This window comes from Hemiscyllium ocellatum, chromosome 19, assembly GCF_020745735.1.
Source record: "Hemiscyllium ocellatum isolate sHemOce1 chromosome 19, sHemOce1.pat.X.cur, whole genome shotgun sequence".
Classification (NCBI taxonomy): Eukaryota; Metazoa; Chordata; class Chondrichthyes; order Orectolobiformes; family Hemiscylliidae; genus Hemiscyllium; species Hemiscyllium ocellatum.
The window spans coordinates 61221068-61247090 of NC_083419.1; the positions used below are offsets into that span (position 1 = coordinate 61221068).

A 26023-nucleotide genomic window follows, 5' to 3' on the forward strand; every position below is an offset into this window, starting at 1 on the left:
TTTACCCAGAGAGTGATGGGGGCATGGAATGTGCTGCCTGTGGGAGTGGCAGAGTCAGAATCATTGGTGACCTTTAAGCAGCAATTGGATAGGTACATGGATAGGTGCTTAAGCTAGGACAAATGTTCGGCACAACATCGTGGGCCGAAGGGCCTGTTCTGTGCTGTATTGTTCTATGTTCTATGTTCTACATTAAGGTCTTCATTGGTATAGCTGAGAAGACGACGAGATCAACACTGACCACCATGGCAAACCAAGTAGTCATTTCCAGTGCGCTGAGTCAGCAATAATTATATCCCCTGCTAAACCATAAACCTTGTCACATTCCCTGTAGTGACCGTTAACTTGCAAAATTACTTGCATTCCTGCAGACAATGCAAACCTTTTGAATTTCAAGACTGGAACGGTAATAAAATCACCACAATCTTACCAGACTATAGGGGCTGGTCTCGCATTAGAGAGACACGACTGGTGTTGGTTTAACCTGATGGTTGAGCCAGAGGAGAGGTTGAGGGGGAGAATCCTTCATGATAACCTCAAGTAGAGAGGGAACTGACTTGTGCTGAAGTTGGCATCACAATGCACTGCAAACCAGCCATCCAGCCAACTGAGCTAATCAGATTCCCGTAATCAGAACAGATAAATAAGAAATAACATTCTCGAAGGTGGCGATGATGTAGATGATCGACATATTGGAATTTTGGAAAATGATCATAAGTACTTCTGCAGTTATCTTTGCAGACTGGAGGCTTGCAAATTACCACCCCATAATTTAACAAAAGGTGCAAGGGAAGAAACCAGGAACCACAGTCCAGTCAGCCTCAAACTGGTAGTTAAGGAAATGTTAGAGTCTTTCATAAAGGACCTGATTGTCATAGAGTCAGTACTTTACAGCATGGATACAGGTCCTTTGACCCAACTTGACCATGCTGCCTAATTTTCACAATTAAACTGGCCCCATTTACCTGCATTTAGTCTATATCCCTCCATAGCTATCCCATCCATCTACCTGTACAAGTATTTCTTAAATGAAGAAATCATACTTACCTCCACCACTACCTCGGGCAGCCTGTTCCAAACACTCACCACTCTGAAAAAAATTGCTTCTCTGGACCCTTTTAATATCTCTTCCCTCTCATCTTAAACCAATGCCTTCCAGTTGTAGATTCCCCTGCTATGGGGAAAAGCTGGTGGCTAGCTACCTTATCTATACCCCTCATGATTTTACAGTCCTCTATAAGGTCACTCCTTAGTCTTAGGTAATGAACAAACACATGGATCAAAATGCTATGAAGAGGCACGGTCAGCAGATGCGAATGGAATATCTTGTTTGCCAAACTTGGAGCTCTTTTGAGCCATGGCTAATAAAGTCAATAAAGTTGATGAATGTAGCATCTTTAAATTTTCAGAAACACTTTTCCAAAGGTTCCACACCGGAGATTGGTTAGTAAATTTAAAGAATGTGGCTGATTGATAGAAAACAGACTGTGAGAATAAATGGATTATTCTCACGTTGGGTAGGCGATGACTTGTGAGGAATTGTACAGAGCAGTACTAGGGCCTGCTTATAACACTTATCCATGATTTAGCCGTGGTGACCTAATATAATATCCCCAAATTTGCAAATGAAACAAAGCTAAGCAGGAAAGTGTGTTGCAGAGAAGATATAAAACTTTTCAGAAGCATTTGGACAGCCTTTGAAAAATGTCAAGAGCATGGCAGATGGAATATCATATGTCCATTTCAGGAGGAGGAGGGAAAGATGGGTAGAGTATTTCTGAAATGGCGAAGGTGCAAGATCATGACAGGGAGGTGCAGGATTAGACTAGTCAGCCCATCAAGTCTGCTATTCAAGGAGATCAGGATTCATCTGATCCATCCTCAATTCCACTTTCTTGCTGTCTCCCATTTCTTTACTGATTAAAAGTATGTCCAGCTCAGCTTTAAATATACTTAAATAACCCAACCTCAACAGCTCTCTGTGGTGAGGAATTCCACAGATTCACCATCCTCAGAAAAGAGAAACCTTATATGTGTTGTATATAGATGACTCTTTACTCTATGATTTGCTCTTTTGTTCCACGTTGCCCTGGAGTCGACTAGTAACGGCACAGCAAAAATGCCAACTGTTTCATTCCTCCTCCTCATTTACTTTGACCTGTAAAATACTTCACCTCCTTTGAACAGCAACAACACATCAAAAGTAATTACCTCAAAAGCAGAGACCAATGATTAACCCAAGCAACCACCACCGCCACAGAGGCAGGAGGAGTCTGGCTTCACCCAGTATACCCGTCACAGAAAAACAAAGTGCAGTAAAAAGAACCACGGCTCCCCGCCAACACCATGGCATTTTGTTGAACTGAACATCGGAATAAAATGGAAACACTGTGACCCAACAATGCAGTAGCCAAGATGCTATCAACAATGCTAACTGCTGAATAAGGCCTCAGTGAACCTGATCAAGAGCTTTGGGTGGAATCAGGCATCAAGTTATTAAATCTGCTCATCAAAACTAAAAAAGAAAACAAAATTAATTGTAAGCAGCTGTTAATTTAAACTGGTGCGTTGAGTTATCATAACTCTGATGACAATAACGATGGATCAAACCTTTGAGCTGTTCGCTGCTAATGGTGAGCTACCTTGTCATTCAAATTTTCCTCATTTAGTCTTTTATTAATAAAGTTGGATGCACATCAAACAACACATTTGTAACCAAGCCTGGCATGTGCTCCTTCTGTGTTTAAAAAGGAACAAACTCACTTACTACACAAAAACAAGAACTTTAAATGAGTTCAGTGAAGCAATGTTTTCAGCCTGCCACTGAACTCTGATTAAAACATGGGTTCGAGTTATTCATGGACTGAAACACAATCACAAGGCAAAATTGTCAAGTGTTTTTCAGCATAACTGCAACAAAGGGACAATTTTATGGCATGGAAATCCATGATGGCAAAAAAGTGTCATTCAGGAATTTCCTCAATTGTAGACAACATTAAAAATGATGCTTCCGAAACCCTCTGTCACTCACCTACAAAGATATATCAGCTCCCCCAATTCTTTCTCAGCTTTGAGACACAAACACACTCTAAACATACCTATAAAAGTTTAGGTGCAGTTAATTAAGCGTGGGCAGGTAGTGTAGGAGGCCCCTGTGGCCACTCCCCCCTCAAACAAGTGTGCCATTTTGGATGTCAATAGGGGAGGGGCGAGTGTTGGCCTCTCCAGAAGAAAGCAGCAGCAACAGCCAGTCCAGCGGCACTCTCCTCCAGCAGGGAGGTGAATGTGTCAGCAAGCGGTTGTGATAAGGGATTGTTTAATCAGGAGCACAGAAAGGCATAGATATGGCGGTGAGACTCCAGGATGGTGCTTTGTCTCTCAGGTGACAGGTTCAAGGATGTCTCTGAGTGGGAATAGAATATCCTGAAGGAGTGAGCAAGTGAGAGACAGGATTGCAATGAGAAATGGGAGGTGGCTATTGGTGGATGTGGGAAGAACAGGAAAAGAATGAGATGCCACTCCCACTTATCTGTCTATGACCGGACAGATAAAAGTGAACAAATGGAAGCTAGTGCCACACATCATCAGATCGCAGGATCCCTTCAATGTAGAATGCCCACGTTAAATCCACACTGACCCTCCAAAGAGTATCCCACCCAGACCCAGGTCCCCCCTACCCTCCATCTCTTGTGGTTAATCTACCTAACGTACAGAACTCTCGTCAGCATGGCCAATTCACCTAACCTGCACATCTTTGGATTGTGGGAGGAAACCGGAGCACCCGGAGGAAACCCACCCAGACACGGGGAGAACTTGCAAACTCCAGAAGGTAGACTCGAACCTAGGTCCCTGGCACTGAAAGGCAGCAGTGCCAACCACTGAGCCACCATGCTGCCCCAGTGATGATATGTTTGCATCACAGGACTAGTAACTGAATGGTACTGGCGAAAACCATCAGTACAATAGTGTCTGAGGCAAGGCCACTGAGAGCTGTAGGGGACAGGACAGAAATCTAACCAAGAGAAGCATTAAAAATTGAGGAAAGTCTGCTTAAAAGGGGAAAAGAAACAACTGTAGGTATCGTAATTCAAAGTTAATAAAAGGATTTAATGAGATCAGGTCCTAGTGCATGTTTATAATTAACTGACCACATTTCACATGGATTATTCACACAGCTTCATAAACCTCCAGTGCCCGCATGGATGCTTTCATCCGCAGTGCAATAAACCGTTAATTAGAGCACCATCACCTCAGCATTATATGGTGCATCAGTCTGAAAGGTTGGCAATGGTACAGACAAGAGTAGGATCAGAAGACTCCCCTGTGTCTCAGGCCACAGTCCCATTAACATCAAACCTTTCAACATCCCGCCCCGTGACACACAGACACCGATGCTGGAGTGGCCCCCTTTCAAATGTTAAAGAGCTAGCTGCGATGGGAACGAAATTGTAGCAGCTTGAGGTAGCGTCCTCTCTGAAGCCAGGGAGATCGCAGGCTTTGAATGGGGGCGGCACAAGGGGCTGCGGCCACTTTACGTTGAACCTGGGGAGGGGCAGGACCTGGGCTGCCCGTAGTTGTTTACCCGTCTATTACCTCGAGCTGAAACGGCACTTTCAACTAAAACTCAGCAAACAAAGGGCATTTGTGATCAAAAGCCCCTGTGGACCGAACTGTCAGATCTTTTTTGGGGGTGGGGGTGGGAATTGTTCTCGTGTATCACAGACAAAAAGGCAGCCAGATATTGGTGACATATTAAACAGGGAGCCGCAGATCAGAGCTTACAAGCTATAGAATGTGTCCTACAGTCATTGAAGTGTAAACAGAAACCTCCCGGTCTTGTACCTTATTGTGTAACAAACATATCCCTCAACTCTCCTGACAGCTCGTTAGTTTGCTCCGTATTCTGGCACACAAGGAGATTTAGGTCAACACTGCAGGTTTAAAATCCTGGAAGAGACTACTTAATGCAGTGTGAGAGATAGCTCAGCACTTCCATTCTATGATAAAGGCTTCCCTGCTTCCAGGTTAGCCCCTAATCTCCATATCCAAGCTCTCTGCCCTCTTTCCAGCTGCTTGCCTCTCCCTCCCTGTCCATTCTGACTTCTTATCCCTGCTATCTGGGGTGGCACGGCGGCTCACTAGTTAGCACTGCTGCCTCCCAGTGCCAGGGACTGTGTGTGTCTGTGTGGAGTTTGCACATTCTCCAAGTGTCTGTGTGGGTTTCCTCCGGGTGCTCCGGTTTCCACCCACAATCCAAAGATGTGCAGGTTAGGTGAATTGGCCACCATAAATCATTACATAATGTCTAGGCATGTGTGGGTTAGGTGGATTAGCCATGGGGAATGCAGGGTTACAGGCGTAGGGTGGAAATGGAGACAGGATGCTCTTTGGAGGGTTGGTATGGACTCAATGGGCTGAATGGTCTGCTTCCCCACTATAAGGATTCCATGGTTCTGAGTCTATGTCCCTGGCACATCATCTCCAACATCCATGTTTAGCACCTTGTTACACACTTGGATTCTTGGTTTCACTCCTTTCTGACAATGATGGCCATCCCAGGCTCATGATGTCCGTGTCCTGCCTTTCCAGTAAGCTTTGGTAAGACACAGAGCATTTTCTACCTCAACTGGGGGAAAGAGTTTGGACAGTGGGTGATTGCAATGAGTTATTTTATAGCATATTAAAAGATATAATGTGATCACTATACGAACAGATTAAATTACCACAGAACTCAGATTTTAGCTTGGGAATGGAATTGGTCTTCCAAATTTGCTAAATTTCACATTTTGTCCTGGACTGAAACTCAAGCCAGACATTTCCCACTAACAGGACAGTGAAGCCAGCATTTGGCATGTTTGCCCTTATTGGTCAGTGCATGGAGTACAAGAATTGGAATGTCATGTCGTGGCTATACAGTACATTGGTTAGACCATTTTAAAAATACTGTATTCAATTCTGCTTTGGGAAAGATGTTGTCAAACGTAAAGGTTCAGAAAAGATTGACAAGCATGTTGTCAGAGTGGGAGTGCTTGAGCTATAGGGAAAAGCTGGGGTTATTTTCTAGGGAGCGTCGGAGGCTGAGGTGTGACCTTACCAAGGTTTATAAAATCATGAGGAAAATGGACAGGGTCACGAGAGGGCACAGGTGTAAGGTGGGTGGGGAAAGACAATATGGACCTAAGGGGCAAGTTTTCATGCAGTGAGTGGTGCAATGTATGGAATGAGCTGCTAGAGGAAATAGTGGAGGCAGGTACTATTATAACATTTAAAAGGCATCTGGATGGGTATACGATTAGGAAGGGTTGAGAGGGATATGGGTCAAGTGCTGGCAAAAGGGACTAGGGCGAGGTTAGGATATCTGGTCAGCATGGACAAGTTGGGCCAAAGGGTCTGTTTCCGCATAACACTCCATGACACTTCCCCCTCCCCTCCCCCTCCCCACTCCCCCTGGGGCAGGGATCATTCCCATACTAATACAGGGCAGGAATCTTCCCTGGCCTGACACTGAAAAGCGATGGAGTAACTCCATGTGGCTATTGTTTTGCAGAAGTGTTGAGATTTTACTTTAAAACTTACTTCATCCTTGGCCTTCAATCTAATGCTTTCATTTTTCCAACTTGGCCAGCACTATCCCCACTTAAAAAACATCTAACTGAAATTTTAACTTCAATTTGCAGTCAAGGACTTGATGAACAAACTCATGGGCGCAGAAAAATTGCCAAAGCTCAGAAACACAAAGAGAAAGTTCAGATTGCCTGTATTGTCTGCAATATCTCAGTGCCAATCTGAAAGCACAAGAACAGGTCGGCTGTGATAGAAGGCCAACAAACTATGAGTCACATTACACTAGTCAGCTATTTTTGATCAATTTAGAGGAGTTTTTGAAAGATAGATTGCTCTTCGTCATTTTAGTTCCTTTATTGTTTGTCACATTGAATCACTCTATTATTGTGTGGAGAACAATGGGTTTGGATTGTCAACACTCCAGGACCAATTTGGAATCTCCACAACCTGAAGACCAAACATCTGAATGCAAGCTTGAGCAACACAAAAGAAAACCAATTGAATAATTTAAAAAATGTGGCTTGGTTAATTGTCTTTGAAAAGTTTTCATCCTTAGTTCTAAAAATATTTGAGGAGGGTGGTGAGTTTATTTAACTGGATGAGGTGAGGGATTGGGTGATGAAGACTCCAAGCAAATTTTAAGATCCTACCTTAGATCTGACATTTCTTGTGCTTCCTCCTCTTCCCTGCTCCTCCTCCTCCACCTCAGCACTAGCTGCAACCTTCCCTCCGGTTCACACACTGTTCTCACTTGGAACTAAGTCACCACCTCCTTTACTCTAGCTGAGTCAAAAGAGAGTCAGAGATGTACAGCATAGAAAGAGGCCCTTCTGTCCAACTCGTCCATGCCAACCAAATATCATAAATTAATCTCATCCCAATTGCCTGCATTTGGCCCATATGTCTTGAAACCCTTCTTATTCATATATCCATTCAGATGTGTTTTAAATGTTGTTATTGTACCAGCCTCCAAAACTCCTCTGACACCTCATTCCATACATGCACTACCCTCTAAATGAAGAAAATGCCCCTTAGGTCTCTTAATTTTTCCCCTCCCACCTTAAATCTTTGCCCTTGTGCTTTGGCCTTCTCCCATCCTGGGGAAGTGACCTAAGATATTCACTCAATCCATACCCCTCATGATTTTTTGAACTTCTAAGAGCACCCCTCTCCCGTCATGACAGTAGTTGGTGGCATTTCTTCCCAATATGGACTGCACATGTTAAAGAAAATGGCTCACCACATTGACATTGTGGAATTTTCAGGATGGACAATGCTTATGTCTCATGGTCAATATATCCTAAAACTTTAAGAGAGTGTTACTCACAATAATCAATTGCCTCTACCTTACCTCTGATCACTTGAAGCACAATTCTTCACTGTAAACATGTCTCTCTGTGACAAACAAATTGCTTTGTGTTAGCCCAGACACTTCAGGTGCTTGAGGAATGCAGCGCTTGTATATAACTGTTGCAATCAACATCTGTTGGATTTTTCAATAATATATCAATGCCTAGCTTTAGTTATTAGGCAGGGTAAGAAAAACATTGATGCATCAGTTAAGACATGCCATTGGAGGTAACTCCCACCACACACTGCATGAAAGAATATTTAAGGAAACAAAGCAATCATGTTGAAATGTGCCTATTGTAAATCTCCAGGGTTTTAGTGTTCAAACATGGCAAGGCAGAAGCCGACCTCAAATGGCCTCAACAAAGTCCTGGGACCACAGGTTGACAAACTGCCCCTTTGTAAAGGTTATGCTGGCTTTGCCATCCCATGGACAAACTAAATTGACAGTTAATTTCAAATTCTATTAACTTACATAACAAACGCATTGTGCTTCAATCACAGCAGTAATCCCACATGGAGTCACCACCAAAGAGTGCCACACACAAGTTAGGAACATCCTAAACGTGATCGGTTTGACCCAAGGTTATTGCTGACACTCACACAGGATCAATGTGTGAACCCTGTCAAAGCAGCAGGTCAAAGATACTTCCGAGAAACCATGGTTTGCAACATGCAGATGGGCACGTCACCTTTAACCTCTTAAGCACAGAGAAGGAGGTGCCATATGCACCTTAATTAATTCATTAATGAGGAGACGAGATTTTTTGAAAGGCCAGAGGAAGAGTAGTTTGAATATTTATTATTTTGTCAATATTCTCCCCTTCTGAGTGGCAATGCTTGCGTTGCATGAGAACTGCTCGCCAGAAGAGAGAACAAGAACAGTTAAGAGTAGGCTGCAAAACCTGCTCCAGTACAGATAAGACCATAAGACATAGGAGTGGAAGATGTTGCTGCCATCCCTACAGTCTGAGTTAACAGTAGGAAATGGTGAGGTACTAGAGGGCTTCTGGTGCAATTCACTCAGTCGGTGCATTCAGATGACGGTAAGGCTCAATTTGAAGAGTGTAGAGTGCAATTCACTCTGATCTCCCCCAGCAAACATTTACACATGAATATATCAATACCCTTTGTTTATACTAACAAAAAGCACTTTTTCTATTGCACTTCCCACTCTCACATGATCCCAAAGCATTAAAAACCAATGAAATATATTTTTAAAATACAGTTAATTCTATAATTGAAGAAACTATTAACATTCTTATCTGTTGGAAAATGACAAACAAACAAGATGTACAATGCTGAAATAGCAGATGAATCATACTAGCATTCGCACTGGGAATTAAGCAATGCTAACTGAACCCAAAATAAACCTTGATGTGACACAAAAGAGGATTATGACAGCTAATAGGCTTTACAAAGTTAAATAGATATGCAAGGCAGTACGATCTGTACCTCAAATGCCACAAGACTCAGCAATTCGAGGGTACAGCACACAGTAAACTGCCTCCAGTTTGATAACAAATGACAAATGCATCTCTTTTGTTTAGAGGAAACCTTTTTTGCACTGACCAATGTGTGTCACCTGGCTATACCGATAATTAGGCATATTTCTCTTTCCAAAATGTCACTGAGTTTGAAAGTCTGCTGAGAGAAGTCAAAAACAAGAGAAGTCTGTTTTTTTTCACAAACCAAATGGTATATTTCCTGAATCTAAGCGGTGTTGGGAAATTACATCCAATGCATCAAATATCCCACATGGCGTTGCTTTTGAAACCCTAGGCCCAGCAGTCCTCCTACTCCTCATCCTATTGACTATTTGTCACTAGCAGTTAGAGAAGATGGGCATCTTTAATGGCTAATGGCAAGAATGAAAGCCTTAACATCACTTGTAACTGTTTGTGCTGTCACTCGGTACAAATTCCATAGACTTGCGATCAACATTGTAGCATCTTAAACTGTTAATTTTGTACCATTGGTCCCGATACATTTACCACAGGAAAATCAAAGGGTTACGACCAGTCTCTCTTTTAGAAGAAAATGCTTAACATTCACTTAAATAGCCTAAAATATTGTCAAAAATGATCAGGTCACTGTATTCATTCAGCCATCCTATAATAGCGATGATTTCTTACCGTTCTCTCAAACTTGTCTTAAAGATATGGTTTAAATAGGTTTTCATAAATTGAATGAGTTGTGGGAAAGCATTACAGTTTCTCAAGGTATAGAGGCTTAAATGTCAAGATGTTTATCGGTTGATAAGGTAATACAGTCTTCTGTTGTTCCTAAAAAGCTACTGCTGTCAGTGCTCTTTGGATAACTCATTAAATAAATGCATTATAGAGTTAACTGACCTCAAATGGAAAATCAATATTGGCTTCAGTATTTTTTTGGGTGCACTCGCAGAGGAAGTTTCAGCAATTAATTTCTCCACCAGGATCTTTCTCTGATACCTGCAAAATTGCAAAGTCCAATTTATGTTATATAGCAATGGAAGCAAAGTAATGCAGATGCTGGAAATGTAAAATAAAAATACTAAGTATTACAGAAACTCAGCTTGTCTGACAGCATCCACAGAGAGAGAAGCAGAATTAAATCTAATATGACTCTTCTTCAGAAAGGGAGGTGACAAATTGTACTTGACAGCAACAATGTCTGTTCTGAGGAGTTCACAAATTTGGTGCATTCAGAGAACACTTCTCGCTCCACAAATGTGGTTGGACCTGCTGAGCTTCTCCAGCATTTTCGGTTTTAGAATAGATTCCTTACAGTGTGGAAACAGGTCTTTCGCCCCAACAAGTCCACACCGACCCTCCAAAGAATAACCCACCTAGAACCATTTCCCTCTGACTAATGCACCTAACACTATGGGCAATTTAGCACGGCTAATTCACCTGACCCGCACGTCCTAGGACTGTGGGAGGAAACCGGAACATCCGGAAGAAACCCACGCAGACACAAGGAGAATGTGCAAACTCCACACAGTCACCTGAGGCTGGAATCGAACCTGGGACCATGGTGCTGTGAGGTAGCAGTGCTAACCACTGAGCCACCGTGCCGCCCCCAGGAATCCAACTTGAGTTCAAATGTCAGAACAATGCATTTTGGTTTTTCTTTAGACTAGCTCAGAGTTATAAAGGTACAGTGTGTCCCTCAGTCCAGCTCTTATGCAGACTGCACGGTGGTAATTGTGTTCATGACTGACAGAAACAAGGGTCAAACTGATTAAAATTAGAAACAAGTCTAAACCATTTCAGTATAAATCTTACTAAACTGGGTACATGGATAGGTGCTTAAGCTAGGACAAATGTTCAGCACAACATCGTGGGCCGAAGGGCCTCTTCTGTGCTGTATTGTTCTATGTTCTATGTTCTACATTAAGGTCTTCATTGGTACAGCTGAGAAGACGACGAGATCAACACTGACCACCATGGCAAACCAAATAGTCATTTCTAGTGCACTGAGTCAGCAATAATTATATCTCCTGCTAAACCATAAACCTGGTTACATTCCCTGTAGTGACCGTTAACTTGCAAAATTACTTGCATTCCTGCAGACAATGCAAACCTTTTGAATTTCAAGACTGGAACTGTAATAAAATCACCACAATCTTACCAGACCATTGGGGCTGGTCTCGCATTAGAGAGACACGACTGGTGTTGGTTTAACCTGATGGTTGAGCCAGGGGAGAGGTTGAGGGGAAGAATCCTTCATGATAACCTCAAGTAGAGAGGGAACTGACTTGTGCTGAAGTTGGTATCACAACGCACTGCAAACCAGCCATCCAGCCAACTGAGCCAATCAGATTCCCGTAATCAGAACAGATAAATAAGAAATAACATTCTCAAAGGTGGCGATGATGTAGATGATCGACATGATCATTTTCCAAAATTCCAATATAAGTACTTCTGCAGTTATCTTTGCAGACTGGAGGCTTGCAAATTACCACCCGATAATTTAACAAAAGGTGCAAGGGAAGAAACCAGGAACCACAGTCCAGTCAGCCTCAAACTGGTAGTTAAGGAAATGTTAGAGTCTATCAGTGTGCAGTACAGTGTGTCCCTCAGTCCAGCTCTTATGCAGACTGCACGGTGGTAATTGTGTTCATGTCTGACAGAAACAAGGGTCAAACTGATTAAAATTAGAAACAAGTCTAAACCATTTCAGAATAAATCTTACTAAACTGGGTCCTAATTAACAGGTTGGCAAAGTTTTGGTGTCTATTTTCAACCTTTGAAATGGAGTACACCCAGAGTTAGCAATCACTGAAATCAGATAAAACCACAAGAACTCTGCCTTCTCCCATTTCCAAATAAAAATAAGTGAATTCAGACCAAGCAAAGTCCTCACACCTGCTTTGTCATTTGATATGATCATGGCTGATCAGATTATGGTCACAACTGTACTTCCCTGTCCAGCCCGTCTATCCACTGACTCCCTTCACCATCAAGAATCAATTTAACATATCCTTAAAAACGTTCAACTGTTCTCTGTAGAAAAGATTCCACGGACATACAACCCACTGAGAAAACAATTTCTTGTCTCAGATTTAAAACCGTTCATTTTTAACTACGTCTCCTATTTCCAGACTCACCTACGAAGGGAAGCATGATTTCAGCATCCATCCTCATGTTCCCGCCAGGATCTGATCTCTCAAAATAATCTTCATTCTTCTAAACTCTAATGGATTCAGGCTCAACCTGTCTTACCCTTGGTCAATTAAATCTTGTTTAAACTGCTTCTAATGAAATTGTGTCCTATCTCAAAACAATCACCACCTCTGTTGGAGAGCCAATAAACAGATGTTCAAACAGGTATAACTGCTCTTTGTATTGTGATAGCTATTGCTGAGGAACTGATCTCACGCCGAGAAAAATCTATTTGAAATCTGGTTAAATTAATCCATACTCAAATTGTACAAACATTTAAAAATATTTCTAAATATCTTTTCATGCTACAGAGACATTAACTTTCAACCCAAGAGTAACTGCCAATCTTTATTTTCCTGATTTTTAAAACAAATGTATATACAAGATATACATAGATAATTATCAGATTTGCGCTTCGTGCCTGAGAATTGTTTCGAGTGATGGACTGCTTTCAGAGTTCCAGCTTGGACACATCATTCCAAAACCTTAACTGTTTTCTCTCTAAAGATGCTGCCAAACCTGCTGAGTTTCTCCAGCAATTTCTTGGATTTTTGTTTTGGGCATGCTCACATTGTTTCTCTGTAGCAAGTGGAACTAGGGGTGGACCTCATCGACTACGTGGATCCTTGCGGGCAGATTCCATGACTGACAGAGCTTGGGTAGGTGGTACGCGCCTGAACAAAGATGTGGATCACCTGAAAGCTGTTGCCTTGCAAATGGGGCAGGACTGAAAATGTGTTGCTGGTTAAAGCACAGCAGGTCAGGCAGCATCCAAGGAACAGGAAATTCGACGTTTCGGGCCAGAGCCCTTCATCAGGAATGGGGCAGGAGCAAAACATACCCGGCCCCTCAGACCAGCTGGAAGGCTTGTTAGAAACTGAAATACATATAGTGTCGGGGTCAGGTGACAGTGATTGGAGCTAGGTGGTTCTCCTTGACTACGATAGGGTGAAAGGGTCGTTAACTTGGGCCAATCAGGAAAGCCCTGACTGACCAATAGAACCAGGAGAGACTCCAAGATGGCTGGCCACCACCAGGGTACTGTGCACAAGTAAAAGTCACAGGATACTGGCCTCTATGCAGTTATTTCATTCTCCTTACTTATTCTCTCAAAACCAATTGACAGTCATATAAAAAAGGTCACTATAACCGAGGACACGACTTTAAAGGTGTTAGCCAAATAAACCCCGAAAGGAACAGCAGAAAATATTGAATTATGAAGATCTGGAGTGGATAACCCGAAAGAATAGTTGACATAGATTTAGTAGACACTTTCAAAACAGATTAGGATAAAATACTTGAATGAGAAATTATAACTGCAGAAGTTTAACAAAGAGCTACTCCAGACAGTATGAGCCAGCCAAAGAGCTTTCTTCTACATGAAAGTCAAACATCAACAGAGGTTAGTTCAGCCAAATGGCCCCTCTGTGCCATCGTTCATTGGTCTATGCCAAATACACCAAGCTATGCAGCCTACTCTTCAAGTCAAACCGAGAGAATCGGGAAAATCCCTGTCTGTAATTCAAGCTATGAAGTTACACCGCTATTGACAGTGTTTCCAAATTTTGTACTCAAGTGTCTCAGCTAGTAACTTTGCAAAAGGGAAAGCAATTTACCATCTTTTCACATTGTCAAAATGACTCTGCAACTTCTTAAAACTATTACTGTTTCGTAGAGTCTTCACATGGGCAGACCTATCCAGAAGTTCTAGCTTCTGATCACCTCACAGCTTTATTTCCACATCCAACATTTTAGTAACTAAGACGTGAAAACATGCATTGTTAAGCACACAACTGATTTTTTGTTTGATTTTCCTTAGATTACTTGTCACTAATGTTGAAATTATAGCCATTGCCAGAAATATCCCTTTCCCACAAGTCCACTGGGCCCAAATGTTCTCTTAAGATTTCCCCTGCCTTATCCCTGAACCTACATCTTTCCCTCATTTCTTTCATAGCCTCCATTCATGACCTCTGAGTTATAAGTCCACATTTCCTCAATCCCATTCCCATACAGCACCCCCACAACCCCCAAGATCCACCATGTTTGCCTCTAATTCCTTAGTAACTGATTAGCTGTCTCCAGGTGTTGCCCCCTATCTGTCCCCCTCATCAACCCCTCCCCCAAAACAAACCAATTTGTCATTCCACAATCCTGGCAAATCACTGCCACGTTTTCAAACACCCTTTCACTGACCAGATCCACAACACCACAAACCTATTCATGTATTTCCCAGAACCCCATCTTCAAATACTCCCATCAGATGTCTGTCCTTATGGCTTTGAGCGCGTCTACGGTACATCGATAAATGATATCCTAATCTGAAGTTTGCAGGGGAGGCAATAGCCAAATGGTATTAATACCAGACTCTTAATCCAGAGAAAGTGAGGTCTGCAGATGCTGGAGATCAGAGCTGAAAATGTGTTGCTGGAAAAGCGCAGCAGGTCAGGCAGCATCCAAGGAATAGGAGATTCCTGAAGAAGGGCTTATGCTTGAAACATCGAATCTCCTGTTCCTTGGATGCTGCCTGACCTGCTGCGCTTTTCCAGCAACACATTTTCAGCTCTTAATCCAGAGACCCAGTCTGGGATTCTAATTTCCCAATGGCCAATGGTGGGATAATTTAATAAAAATCTGCAATTAAGAGTCTAGTGATGACATTGAAACACTGTCGATTGTTGGAAAAACCCTACTGGTTCAGAAATATCCTTTGGGGAAAGGGCATCTTTACATGGCCCTGGCTATTATGGGACTCCAGACCCACTGCAATGTGGTTGAATCACAACTGCTCTTTGAAATGGGCACAGCAAGCCACCATCAGTTGCTAGGAAGGAAAACAGGAATCAGACCCAATGGACAAGTTGACGTCGACTGGGGCACCAGAAATAACAACTGCAAAACGCAGACCTGATAGGGTGAACAACCAAGATCTTTTGTCCCCACAGTGGGGGAAGTCAAAAACTAGAGGACTTAGGTTTAAGGTGAGAGTAGAAAGATTTAAAAGGGAGGTAAGGGGCAACTCTTTCACGCTTGGGTAGTGCGTGTGTGGAATGACCTGCCAGAGGAAGTGGTGGAGGCTGGTACAATTACACCATTTAAAAGGCATTTGGATGGGTATATGAACAGAAAGGGCTCAGAGCAATATGGACCAAATGGTCGCAAATGGGGCTAGAATTAATTTAGGATATCTGGCCGCGATGGATGAGTTGGACCAAAGGGTTTGTTTCCGTGCTGTGCATCTCTATAACTAATACAGGCGCCCTGCTTCATGCATTAACAGTGCACTTACTGTGGTTGAATCCAGAGTTAGAAAAAGACAACAGGACGACAGTGAGCAGACTTTGGGCGCTGGTCAGACTCAGGATAAAAGGGTCTCTAATTCAACTGCATGAAAAATGGCTGGGGAAAAGACACACTGTTCCCACCACCACCAACAACAAAAAAAAATGTCATTCTGTAAACTAAATTTTTCTTCACAACACTGCCAAAAAAAAACTTATCTATTGCAGAAACTATCGACTTGGAACTGGCCCAGTTCGTTTATTAAAGGATGCAAACTGAATTTGCAGCCACTTGTGCACAAACACATGGAAAATAAAAACTGCCAAACAGGATGTGTCTTCCTGCAGCATGCTGTGATTTTCATCCACCCCTCAAAAGCAAAACAAAATGAAGACAAAAGCCTGAAGAGCACTTAGTGTCACAAGTTGCCAATTAATTTTCCTAATGACTGGGAAAAGGGAGTCAAGGGAAGAATCAAACACACCCAAAACCAGTGGGACACCACCTTCAGAGTTAGCACAGCACTGAAGAGAGTTCAAGAGCCTGAAACAGAGCTAAAGACACAAGGCACAGCAGGTTTCCAAAGCCACTAAAAATGTCAGAACATTTATAATTCTGTGTGATCACAACAATCTTCTGGCGTACTAATGAAAAGTACACTTCTCTGTAACATTTCTTCAATCTCACTGAAATGACAGTAAGAAACTGGAACATTTGCTGAGGAAGGGTTTTCGGAGGAACTGAGAAATAAGAAAGGGATGATCACCTTATTGGGATTACATTATAGACCCCTAATAGTCAGAGGGAAATTGAGAAACAAATTTGTAAGATCTATGTTATCAGTAAGAATAATACTGATGGGCGGCACGGTGGCACAGTGGTTAGCACTGCTGCCTCACAGCGCCTGTAGACCCAGGTTCAATTCCCGACTCAGGCGACTGACTGTGTGGAGTTTGCACGTTCTCCCCGTGTCTGCGTGGGTTTCCTCCGGGTGCTCCGGTTTCCTCCCACAGTCACAAAGATGTGCGGGTCAGGTGAATTGGTCAAGCTAAATTGCCCGTAGTGTTAGGTGGGGGGTAAATGTAGGGGTATGGGTGGGTTTCGCTTCGGCGGGTCGGTGTGGACTTGTTGGGCCGAAGGGCCTGTTTCCACACTGTAAGTCTAATCAATAGTGTGGTTATAGTGGGGGTTTTAACTTCCAAACATAGATAGGGACTGCCATAGTGTTAAGGGTTTAGATGGAGAGGAATTTGTTAAGTGTGTACAAGACAATTTTCTGATTCAGTATGAGGATGTACCTACTAGAGAAGGTGCAAAACTTGACCTACTTTTGGGAAATAAGGCAGGCAGGTGACTGAGTTGTCAGTGAGGGAGCACTTTGGGGCCAGCGACCATAATTCTATTACTTTTAAAATAGTGATAGAAAAGGATAGACCAGATCTAAAAGTTGAAGTTCTAAACTGGAGAAAGGCCAATTTTGATGGTATTAGGCAAGAACTTTCAAAAGCTGACTGGGAGCAGATGTTCACAGGTAAAGGGATGGCTGGAAAATGGGAAGCCTTCAGAAATGAGATAATGAGAATCCAGAGAAAGTATATTCCTGTCAGGGTGAAAGGAAAGGCTGCTAGGTATAGGGAATGCTGGATGACTAAAGAAATTGAGGGTTTGGTTAAGAAAAAGAAGGAAGCATATGTCAGGTATAGACAAGATAAATCGAATGAATCCTTAGAAGAGTATAAAGGCAGTGGGTGTGTACTTACGAGGGAAATCAGGAGGGCAAAAAGGGGACATAAGATAGCTTTGGCAAATAGAATTAAGGAGAACCCAAAGGGTCTTTACAAATACATTAAGGACAAAAAGGTGGGGGGGGGGGGGGGGGGGGGGGGGGGAAGATACTATACAAGTATTTTGCATCAGTATTTATTGTGGAGAAGGACATTGAAGATGTAGAATGTAGGGAAATAGATGGTGACATCATGAAAAATATCTGTATTATGGAGGAAGTGCTGGATGTCTTGAAATGTATAAAAGTGGATAAATCTCCAGGACCTGATCAGGTGTATCCGAGAATTCTGTGGAAGCTACGGAAGTGATTGCTGGGCTTCTTACAGAAATATTGTATGCATTTCTGGTCTCCTTCCTATCAGAAAGATGTTGTGAAACTTGAAAGGGTTCAGAAAAGGTTTACAAGGATGTTGCCAGGGTTGGAGGATTTGAGCTATAGGAAGAGGTTGAACAGGTTGGGGTTGTTTTCCCTGGAGTGTTAGAGGCTGAGGAGTGACCTTACAGAGGTCTATGAAATTATGAGGGGCATAGTTAGAATAAATAGACAAAGTATTTTCCCTGGGATGGGGGAGTTCAGAACTAGAGGACATAGGTCTCTTTTAAATGTTTCCCCTCTCACCCTAAACCTAAGGGGCAACTTTTTCACACAGAGAGGTGGTATGTGTATGGAATGAGCTGCCAGGGGAAGTGGTGGAGGCTAGTACAATTGCAACATTTAAAAGACATTTGGATGGGTATATGAATAGGAAGGGTTTGGAGGGATATGGGCCGGGTGCTGGCAGGTTGGACTAGATTGGGTTGGGATATCTGGTCGACATGGACGGGTTGGACCTGAGGGTCTATTTCTGTGCTGTACATCTCTATGACTGACTCTATGACCTAAAATGTCAACTCTGATTCCTCTCCACAGCTGCTGCCAGACTTGTTTACAGCATCTGCAGTTTGTTCAGTACTTTGTACACTCCTTACGCACACTCATGATTGTTTGGCCATATTCAGACCTAACTCCATTTACAAATTTGCTAATAGCACCAGAGTGGGTCGGATCTCAAACAACAATAAGACAGAACACAGGAGGAGAGAGGGAGAGGGAGAGGGAGGGGGGTGGGGGAGAGAGAGACTGGGGGGGGGGGGAAGAGAGAGCGAGAGAGAGACGGGAGGGGAGGGGAAGGGGGGGGGAGAGAGAGAGAGAGAGAGAGAGAGAGAGAGAGAGAGAGAGAGAGAGAGAGAGAGAGAGAGAGAGGAAGGAAGAGAGGGAGGGAAGAGAAAGAGAGGGGGAGGGAGAGAAAGAGAGAGAGAGAGAGAGAGAGAGAGAGAGAGAGAGGGGAAGAGAGGGGGGAAGAGAGAGGGGAAGAGAGAAGGGAAGAGAGAGGGGGAAGAGAAGAGAAAGGGGGGGAAGAGAGAGGGAGAGGAAAAGAGAGAGAGAGGGAGAGGGAAAGAGAGAGGGAGGGAGAGAAAAAGAGAGAGAGAAAGGGAAAGGGTAAGAGATAGAGAGGGAGAGGAAAAGAGAGAGGGAGGGAGAGGGAAAGAGAAAGAAAGGGAGAGGGAAAGAGAGAGAAAGGGAGAGGGAAAGAGAGAGAAAGGGAGAGGGAAAGAGAGAGAAAGGGAGAGGGAAAGAGTGAGAGGGAGAGGAAAAGAGAGAGAGAGGGAGAGGGAAAGAGAGAGAGAGGGAGAGGAAAAGAGAGAGAGAGGGAGAGGGAAAGAGAGAGAAAGGGAGAGGGAAAGAGAGAGAAAGGGAGAGGGAAAGGGAAAGGGAAAGAGAGAGAAAGGGAAAGGGAGAGAATGTGCTTAGTGGCATGGTGTAAGACAACAATCTCTCCCACAATATCAGCATAACGAAGGAGCTGGTCATTGACTTCCGGAAGTGGATTGGAGGTCACAGTCCTGTCCGTGTCAGTGGTGTTGAGGTGATGGTTGAGAGTTTCAAGTTTCCACTAGTAAATGTGACCAAGACTTTGCCTTAGTCCATCTATGATGCTGGAAAAGCACAGCAGGTCAGGCAGCATCCGAGGAGCAGGAACATTGACGTTTCGGGCAAAAGTCCTTTCCTGCTCCTCGGATGCTGCCTGACCTGCTGTACTTTTCCAGAACCACTCTAAGCGAGACTCTGGTTTCCAGCATCTACAGTCCTTGTTTTTACTTAGTCCATCTATGTTGACTCGACAGTCAAGAAAGCACATTAGTGCCTCTACTCCCTCAGAAGGTTCAGGAAATTTGGCATGTCCACAATGACTCTTCCCAATTCTTATTGATACACCAGAGAAAGCATCCTATCCAGTCACATCACAGCTTGATATGGTATCTGCTCTGCCCAACACCACAGGAAATTACAGAGAATCGTGAATGCAGCCCTGTACATCACAAGTACCAACCTTCACTCCATCGACTCTGCCTACACTTTCTGCTGCATTAGGAAAGCAACCTACGTAATCAAAGACCCCTTTCCCACCCCCGTTATATTCTCTTCCATCAGGCAGAAGATACACAAGTTTGAAAACATGTATCAACAGATTAAAGAACAACTTTCGTCCTGCTATTATCAGACTTTTGAACAGATTCATCAAATATTGGGGCTAATCTTTCTTTGCATCTTCTCTATAGCTGCATTCTGTTATATTACCCTGATGTATTTATGGTCAGGCATGATATGCCTGGGTAGTACACTAAACAATTACTTTTCACTCCATCTCTGTACGTGCAACAATAATAAATCAAATCAATCCCTTATGGAATACTTTTCACACCCTCAGGAAGTCCCTTACAGCCACTGGAGGTTCCACAAATGGCGTCACCTGGAAATATGGCAGCCGATTTCTTTCACAGTAAGATCCCACCAACAGCAAGGCGCTAATGAACATTGAATCTGTTTTTGGGATGTTGCCAGATGGATGTATGTTGCGCAGAGGAGCTGGCCTTGCCTTGTAGTATCAGGAACCCAATTGCCTCCTGGTCAGAGATTGTAGTTTTCCCACAGAATCGCAGCTCGCATCGAGAGTGCGACACTGTCAGAGGTGCCATATTCTGAGGAAATCACATAAGATCATTCAAGTGGACATTAATGGCCTCATTTTGAACAGCAACAGGGAGGGGAGGGTCTCTGAACATCAAAGAAGCAGATTCTCTCACTCAAGGTGTAAACACAAATCATTTGCTCACCTTGGGTTTTAAAAAAAGGTCACTGAAGCTTACATTGAAGGTGTGGTTAATGTTTGAACAGAAGAGATACAATTCTTACTGTTCAAAAGAGGAAACACCCAAACTCTTCATGATACAGAAACTATTGCCTGATATCAAAGCCCATCCTTTATAAAAAGATACATATACCTAGGGCAGCAGACAGTGACTGACGCCTATTATTTCAGCATCCACTGTACACCAATGTCAAGTGTTCTCAGAGATTACAGCTTCAGTACAGCAGCATCATCAATTAACCCACAAGCCCTCCAATAGCTTTGATGCTCATTGTCACTGAGGTAAGGTTACCCCACAACAAGTAGCAAGTCCAATCTTGGATTACAGCTTTAGGCAATGCTACAGTCAGCAGCCTGATTGCTGCTTCACTCACAATGCAAACAGCTCTCCATTCAAACCGTTTCAAGTCCCCGTGTTGGAGAGATGTGACATGGGAGCCTTGCTTTCAATCTGTGGTCATTCTTCAACAATGAGGTGACTTAGTGTCAAATGGGACTGAGATAAGGAGAGAGCACTTCAAAAGTTATACATCTTTGGAAGTCTCAGACATGGAGTATATTCAAGACAGAGGTGGATAATTGACTGAATTCTAAATGGATCAGGGCATTATGGGGATGGAAAGGCAGAGTTGAGGCAGAATATCAGCTATGATGTCAGTGAATGGCAATACAGCCTCCTCGACCTCAATGCTTCTAACTTCTGCTATTATGTACACTTTCTTCTTAAAATGAAGTAAATCAGCTGCAAAAGTCTCTGGCACATCCTGGAGCATGAAAAACATAGAACATAGAACATAGAAGGATACAGCGCAGTACAGGCCCTTCGGCCCTCGATGTTGTGCCGACCGAGTCCTACCTAACCTATACTAGCCCAATAACTTCCAAATGCCTATCCAATGCCCGCTTAAATGAACATAAAGAAGGAGAGTTCACCACTGATACGGGCAGGGCATTCCATGAACTCACAACCCGCTGTGTGAAGAATCTACCCCTAACATCTGTCCTATACCTACCACCCCTTAATTTAAAGCTATGTCCCCTAGTAACACCTGACTCCATTAGCGGTAAAAGGTTCTTAGTATCTACCCTATCTAAACCCCTAATCATCTTATACACTTCTATCAGATCTCCCCTAAACCTTCTCTTCTCCAATGAGAACAGCCCCAAGTGCCTCAGCCTTTCCTCATACGATTTTCCTACCATTCCAGGCAACATCCTGGTAAACCTCCTCTGCACTCGTTCTAAAGCTTCCACATCCTTCCTATAGTATGGCGACCAAAACTGCACACAATACTCCAGATGAGGCCTCACCAGAGTCTTATACAACTGCAACATGACCTCAGGACTCCGGAACTCAATTCCTCTGCCAATAAAGCCCAGTACACCATATGCCTTCCTCACAGCACTATTTACCTGGGTGGCAACTTTCAGAGATCTGTGTACATAGACACCAAGATCCCTCTGCTCATCCAAAACACTGTCTCTGTAAATCCCGACTGATTCCATTGATTTTGAGAGTAAGCTACCTGTATGTTTTGTCCAATGTGGACATAGTGATTGGAACGAGGCCAAGTGAATCTCATTGAGTAGGAGATCCCTGATTATCCCAGGTCAACAGCCCCAATCACGGAAAGCCCTGGCTAACAGATATAAACAGGAATCTCCGGGTCATGGAGGGGGTTGTTAGGGCAGAATGCCTGCCCCTCTTCAGCGGTTATGTTAGAGTCCGGGTGTCTCTGAAGAAGGAGCACGCGGTGTCCACCAACACACTGGTGCTGTTCAGGGAGAGGTGGGCACCGCAGGGAGGGGAGTGTATTATTTCCCCCCCAACTCTATTTTGATTTAGTCCCTGCCCTCCCCTTCACTGTTTGATCACACAGCATTGTCCTTTGACGCTGCTTGTCACTGGCCACTTGGGAGTTTCCATTCTTCCTGGTGGTGGAAATCGAACAAAGATTCGTGCACCCTGTGTCTCACACCTGCGTGCACACACACATCATGGGTGCTGGGGAAAGAATAAGCACTACTGCAGGTAGGCGGTAGTGTGGGGAAAAACAAAAAAAAACAAAAAAAAAAATAGGAGTCTCAGGGATTCTCCTCACTCTCAGAACTAGCTCTGAGCCAGCCGGTCAGAGTCCACATCTTGTATATGCAAATAAAGGGCAACTTAGTGACATGATATCAGCCTCCGTGGAGTTATTTCAGTGGATAAGCAAAGTGCTCTTACTGGGAATGTTCCATAATGATGATTCAGTTTAGAAAAAGGAAGGCAAGACACCAAAACAATTTTACAATCCCGCCTCAAAACAAAAAATGAAATTAAATTAGTGGGCAAAAATAAAACCATCTTAGTAAGGGCGAGGGAGGCTAGTGTGCACAGTGCAGCACATTAGTGGGCGGCACGGTGGCACAGTGGTTAGCACTGCTGCCTCACAGCGCCTGAGACCCGGGTTCAATTCCCAACTCAGGCGACAGACTGTGTGGAGTTTGCACGTTCTCCCCGTGTCTGCGTGGGTTTCCTCCGGGTGCTCCGGTTTCCTCCCACAGTCCAAAGATGTGCGGGTCAGGTGAATTGGCCATGCTAAATTGCCCGTAGTGTTAGGTAAGGGGTAAATATAGGGGTATGGGTGGGTTGCACTTCGGCGGGTCGGTGTGGACTTGTTGGGCCGAAGGGCCTGTTTCCACACTGTAAGTCTAATCTAATCATGTAACCACTGGGGTTCAGATCTTATCCCTTATCATAGAGATCTGCTGCCCACAGTTGATATACCTGACAGCACAGAGGCTCAGGGGTTGGCACTGCTGCCTCACAGCGCCAGGAACCCGGTTTCAATTCCAGCCTCAGGCGACTGGGTGGAGTTCGCACATTTTCCCCGTGTCTGTGTGGGTTTCCTCCGGGTGCTCCCATTTTCCTCCCACAAGGACGTGCAGGTTAGGTGAATCGGCCATGCTAAATTGCCCATAGTGTTCTGGAATGTGTAGATGAGGTGCATTAGTCAGGAGTTTAGTGTGGAGTTAAAGGGTAGGGGAAATGGGTCTGAGTGGATTACTGTTCAGAAACTCAGCAACGTGACTATGAAACCAATGGTCTATTTGCACAATGCAGGGATTCTATGATATACTGCTGGGAGTTTTGACACTGAGAAGCTGGAAACTCTCAGTCAATGTGGTACCTCAAAATGCTGTAGCAGCCAATTATCATTCAAAATTACACACTGGCCCATCAACAGGGATTGCTGTACAATCCCAAGACCATCAGAGAGTAACGGTTACAATCTTGAGGTCAGTACAAATTACCCAGAGAATGGTAAATACAAATCCTATGGAAATTTGAGCAATTAAATTCAGTCCCAACAAAAAAGGAAACTCTGGGAAATCTAAAGCTAAAAATCGATAAAAATAACCATAAAGCTGGCACATTGTCATCAAAACCTAACTGATCAGTGAGCGTTCTTTACAGGAGGAAACCTGCCAAGTCAATGTGAAAGAGGCCTTTTGCTTGGCTTTATCCTGGCTGTAAAAGAGGAAAAGGTGTGACATGGCCATCATTTTGTGCCCTGTATATACAGGGGAGGCGGTGGCATAGTGATGATGTCACTGAACTCAATCTAGAGGCTCAAGCTAAATCCCACCATGAGAATGGAACGTGAATTTAATTAGTAAGGTCTGCAACAGAAAGCGACGCTCAGTAACGTGACTATGAAACCAACAATCAATTTTTGTAAGGGAAAACAAAAGCATTGGCTTCGTTCATGTAGACCAGTTAGCAAGGTTAGATCTCACGGAATACAGGGAGAACTAGCCATTTGGATACAGAACTGACTGAAAGGTCGAAAGCAGAGGGTGGTGTTTGAGGGTTGTTTTTCAGACTGGAGGCCGGTGACCAGTGGAGTGCCACCAGGATTGGTGCTGGGTCCACTGCTTTTTGTTATTTATATAAATGATTTGGATGTGAGCGTAAGAGGTTTAGTTAGTAGGTTTGCAGATGACACCAAAATTTAAGGTGTAGTGGACAGCGAAGAAGGTTACCTCTGATTACAATGGGATCTTAATCAGATGGGCCAATGGGCTGGGGAGTGGCAAATGGAGTTCAATTTCGATAAATGTGAGGTGCTGCATTTTGGAAAGGCAAATCAAAGCAGGACTTATACATTTAATGGTAAGGTCCTCGGGAGTGTTGCTAAACAAAGAGACCTTGGAGTGCAGGTTCATAGTTCCTTGAAAGTGGAGTCACAAGTAGATAGGATAGTGAAGGCATGTTGTATGCTTTTCTTTATTGGTCAGAGTGTTGAGTACAGGAATTGGGAGGTCATGTTGTGGCTGTACAGGACATTGGTGAGGCCACTGTTGGAATATTGCATGCAATTCTGGTCTCCTTTCTATCAGAAGGATGTCATGAAACTTGAAAGGGTTCAGAAAAGATTTACAAGAATTTTGGAGGATTTGAGCTATTGGGAGTGTCAGAGGCTGAGTGGTGACCTTATAGAGATTTATAAAATTATGAGGGGCATGGATAGGGTAAATAGACAAAGTCTTTTCCCTGAGGTGGGGGAGACCAGAACTAGAGGGCATAGGTTTTAGGGTGAAGGGTCAAAATTTAAGAGACCCAAGGGGCAACATTTTCACATCAAGGATAGTGTGTGTATGGAATGAGCTGCTAGAGGAAGTGGTGGAGGCTGGTTAAATTACATAATTTAAGAGGAATCAGAGTGGTAAATGAACAGGAAGGTTTTAGAGGGATATGGACCAAGTGCTGGCAAATGAGACTAGATTAGGTTAGGATATCTGATCGGAATGGATGAGTTGGACTGAAAAGGTCTATGTCCTATCGTGATGGAAAATTGTCCTTCTTTGCCCAGTCTGGGCTCCACGTAGCTCCAGACCTACAGCATTATGGTTGACTCCCAAGTGTCCATTGTACTGGGCCCAGCAAACCACTGATTTCAATGGCCACTAGAGATGGGCAATAAATGCTCACCTTGCTCACGATGGCCCACAACGCATGAAAGAATAAACTGCTTTGGCTTAATATGCGCCACTCATGGCTGGTCTTGGCAAGACCTTGCAGGCTTAATGGGGGAGCTGCACAGGCCTTGAGACACACCATGTTATATCTGGTCGAAACAATGTTCAAACAAGAGATGTGCTATAAAGCTCAGGATCTGTCACACCCACTACAACATCAGCAAGTGAATCGCTCCC

General features: G+C 43.6%; 1 protein-coding gene across 4 annotated transcripts in view; it reads right to left on the bottom strand.

Annotated features, from left to right (window-relative positions):
* The window catches only part of nrcama (neuronal cell adhesion molecule a), a 405372-nt gene that overhangs the window by 324736 nt on the left and 54613 nt on the right, over positions 1 to 26023 (bottom strand). For all 4 annotated transcript variants that reach the window (XM_060839991.1, XM_060839992.1, XM_060839989.1 and 1 more), the window contains exon 2: positions 10269 to 10367. The gene's annotated coding sequence lies outside the window, so the exon portion shown is untranslated. The remainder of the gene's footprint in view (positions 1 to 10268; positions 10368 to 26023) is intronic.